At 40.8% G+C, this 4,157-nt stretch overlaps 1 pseudogene; it reads left to right on the top strand.

The window, feature by feature from the left end:
• Window positions 1-364: 364 nt before the first annotated feature.
• Window positions 365-3,901, top strand: LOC127687992 (lysine-rich coiled-coil protein 1-like; annotated as a pseudogene).
• The last annotated feature ends 256 nt before the right edge of the window (window positions 3,902-4,157 follow it).

Here is a 4,157-nt window from a genome sequence, read left to right as displayed (position 1 = left end):
GCAACAGAAACTGAAGGAAAGGCCACCCAGAGAATGCCCTACCTGGGCATTCATCCTATAAACAGGAACCAAACCCCTGCACTATTATGGTCGACAAGAAGTGTATGCTGAAAGGAGGCTGCTATGGTTGTCTCCAGAGGGGGTCTGCCAGAGCCTTACAGATACAGAGGCAGATGCTAGCAGCCAACCATTGGTCTGGGCATGGGGTCCTCAATGGAGGACTTGGAGGGCAGACTGGAGGAGATGAAGGGGTTTGTAGCCCTATGGGAAGAACAATGATGTTGGCCACCCAGACACCCCAGGTCTCCCAGGGACTAAACAATCAAGTGGTACACATGGTTAGAGCCAAAAGTGTAGCAGAGGAATGCCTTGTCCGGCATCAGTGGTAAGAGAGGTCCTTGGTCCTGTGAAGGCTCAATAGATGCCCCAATATAGAGAAATCGAGGGATGTGGTAGGCTAGGAGCAGATTGGGTGGAGGGGCATATACTTGGAGGCAGGGGGTGGGAGAAGGGGTTGGGGGTTTTCTGGGACAGGAGAACCCGAGAAAGGTTCTAGCATTTGCAATGTAAATGAAGAATATATTGTTTTATCTTTTTTTAATTGAATATGTTCTTATAAAATTTTTTTATTTAAAAAAATGAAAGAAAGAAGCTTGAAAACTGGTACTAAGAATATTATACTCAAACCTAAAGAGAAAAGTGAAATGTGGCCTATAATTGTAACTGTATCACAGGTGCATATGATGAGAGGAGGTGAGAGTTAAGGGGGGAGGGGAAACAGGGTGTGCACAGGTTTCTGTCTTTGGCAACATCTGGATTTTGCATTCATAAATCAAAGTGGGAATTTCTGAAACAAGATGTAACATTACAACAAAATGAATGGATTTGCACTTAAAGGAAGAGCTGATCTGAAGTGCAGACTTAAGAATTACCATCTGTGAAAAATAATTGGAAAAATGTTATTTTTTTCTCCGTAGATGAATGCATTCATAAGGTCTTCCAGGAGTTGTGGTAAAAGGGGTGTGTGTTGGTGTGTACCTCGAGAAAATTGTTAAGCATTATGAAGGCAAATGGGTTCTTCTTTCAACCAGGATTGGAGTCATTGGGAGAACTCACTTAAAACCCTTTAGATTTATTTCTGTGTTTGTGTTGCTCTCACATGAATGTCTGTGCACCACAGACCCATGGACGTCAGAAGAGAAGTCAAATAGGAAAAGACTCCAAAGGTTGCTGAGACCAACCAAAAAGGCTTCTTTAAAAAATTAAATCTTGATTTTGCACCAGGGAGCCAGGCAACTCCACAGCCTTCTATGCACAGCCTGCCAAGAGAGAGTGATCTCCCAGCAATGTTTTCACTCCTGAGCTTCTGAGGTGAGATCTCAAGCTCCTCTCTGGAGGGAATCAGCTAGGAGCTCACAGGGCAGGCGATCAGTGGAGCAGCTGGGAATGGAAGTCTTCTGGGCACCATTGGCACCAGGGAGCCAGGCAGCTCTACCACCTTCTGTGCACAGACCCTGTCAGAAGAGAGTTGGTCTTCAAGGAGAATGGACACAGGCTTACAGGCCCACAGAAGGGACAAGCACCATCCAGAGACAACAAGACTAACTAGCACCAGAGATAACCAGATGGAGAAAGGCAAGCACAAGAACCCTACCAACACAAACCAAGGCTACCTGGCAACATCAGAACCCAGTTCTCCCACCACAGCAAATCCCACACTGGAAAAGCAAGAGTTGGATTTAAAATCCTATCTCATGATGTTGATAGAGGGCTTCAAGGAGGACTTAAATATTTAACTTCCTTAAAGAAATGCAGGAGAACAACTGTCAACAGGCAAAAGCCTTTAAAGAGGAAGCACAAAAATACTTTAAAGAAACACAGGATATCCTGGGTCAACAGGCAGAAGCCCTTAAAGATGAAAAAAAAAATCCCTTAAGGAATTACAGGAAAACACAAACAATCAAGTGAAGGAATTGAACAAAAGTATCCAGACTCTAAAAGTTGAAGTAGAAACAATAAAGGAATCACAAAGTGAGACATCTCTGAAGATAGAATAGCTTGGAAAGAATTCAAGAATCATAGCTGTGAGCATAAACAACATAATACAAGAGATAGAAGAAAGAATCTCAGGTGCTAAAGAGACCATAAAAAACATTGAGTCAACAGTCAAAGAAAATGCAAAATGCATAAAGCCTGCAAGCCAAAACATCCAGGAAATCCAAGACACAATGAGAAGACCAAACGTAAGGATTATAGGTTTAGAAGAGAATAAAGATTTCCAACTTAAAGGGCCACTAAATATCTTAAACAAAATTATATAGAAAAATTTCCTAGCCTAATGAAAGAGATGCCCATGAACATACAAGAAGCCTTCAGAACTCCAAAAGGACTGGACCAAACCAGAAAGTCATCTAAGCACATAATAATCAAAACACCAAATGCATTCAAAAAAGAAAGAATATTAAAATTAGTAAGGGAAAAAGGGTCAAGTAACTTAAAAAGGCAGACCTATCAGAATTATACCAGACTTCTCACCAGAGATGATGAAAGCTAGAAGATCCTGGGCAGACCTCATACAGATCCTAAGAGAACACAAATGCCAGCCCAGACTTCTATACCCAGAAAAACTCTCAATCACGATAGATGAAGAAAACAAGATATTCCATGATAAAACCAAATTTACACAGTATCTGTCCACAAATCCAGCCCTACAACAGATAATAGATGGAAACACAAATGCCAACACACAGAGGGAAACTACACCCTAGAAAAAGCAAGAAAGTAATCTTCTTCCAACAAACCCAAATGAAGATCTGCACACAAACATAAAAAATAACATCAAAAATAACAGGAAGCAACAATCACTAATCCTTAATATCTCTTAACCTCAATGGACTCCACATATTCTAACAGAAATATTTTTCATGTAAATCTTCAATTCTATCAGAAAAGGTTTGTAATTCCTCTTTCAATTTATATAGTAAATATTGGTGTTTTTCAGTGGTCTTAGGATATGTAAGTTTAGAACCCCTGGGCTATAGGCTCTTGAAAAATGGGCCTCACCACACAGGCCCATTCTTCTCCTCTAATATTCCTTGCTCTGCCCCCTTTTATCTTGTCCAATCACAGACCCTCTCTGCCCTGATGTAGCCTCATAGAAAAGTTCCTGAAGGATTGTAGATTATAAAACTTGAAGATTATATTAAAGTACAGAAAGCCAGAGGCTTGGAACCAAAGATTTGTTTCAGAAGGATGAGAGGGGAGTATTTGGAAAGCTGTGGGTACAGAGAAGAGTTTGATTCCTGGCCCAGATATAAAATGTTTGATCAAAGACTCCCGTCTGGAACCAAACATTCCCACCCAAGATCATGCAGTAGTTCACAGACAGAAGACTGGGTACCTCAGTGGTTACCAGCTCATGACAAGATAAGACTAAACTCTCTGTGCTACTGTCGGTTTAGCAGGGATGGCTTCACAGAAAAACCAATCCCCTTGAACCTTAGTTAGCAAGAATACAATTGTGGCTCATATAGTGTAGAATCTGTAGTTCACAAGCATCTCTGCTCAGGTCACACTACCATCGACCCTCAAGTCAGTCATAGACAATTGCACCAGAAGAGGAAAAGACATGTAAAAGAGGGCAGAGAAAGGTAGGAAGAACTGCCCAAACATGAGAGAAAATGGAGTTCTGAGGAAATAGATTTAATCAAACATAGGAGCATCCAAAGAAAGAAAACAAAGGCAGAAACAGAAACCTTACAAGATGGTACAGAAAATCTTAAGAATCAAAAAGAGAAATAAAAATGAGATGTATCATCTAAGAAAGAGGACCGTAAGCATAGGAAGGAAACCAAGGAAAGAGGAGGAGATGCTTTGGGACCAGTCTCTCCTTGGATTTTGAAGATCCCTAGATCTCCTCAGGCTCAAGTGAAATACCAGTCAAGAGCTTGCTTTCATTTGCATTCATATTCATCTCACTTGCATGCGTGGACATAGGTTCCAACTTCTGACAGAGTAAGAATGAAGTACTTAGTGGGCTTGCTTCCCACATGGAGATTACTTTTGTATTTTCTAGAAGATTAATAATTTTTCTTACATATGGTAGAATTTCCCTTTAACAGAGTGGCTCTGCTTTTATTGACCAAATTGCTGTGGTA

Source organism: Apodemus sylvaticus, chromosome 6 (assembly GCF_947179515.1).
Source record: "Apodemus sylvaticus chromosome 6, mApoSyl1.1, whole genome shotgun sequence".
In the NCBI taxonomy this organism is placed as follows: domain Eukaryota; kingdom Metazoa; phylum Chordata; class Mammalia; order Rodentia; family Muridae; genus Apodemus; species Apodemus sylvaticus.
The sequence above is the reverse complement of the archived record's forward strand: the minus strand, read 5'-3'. Positions and strand labels throughout refer to the sequence as shown.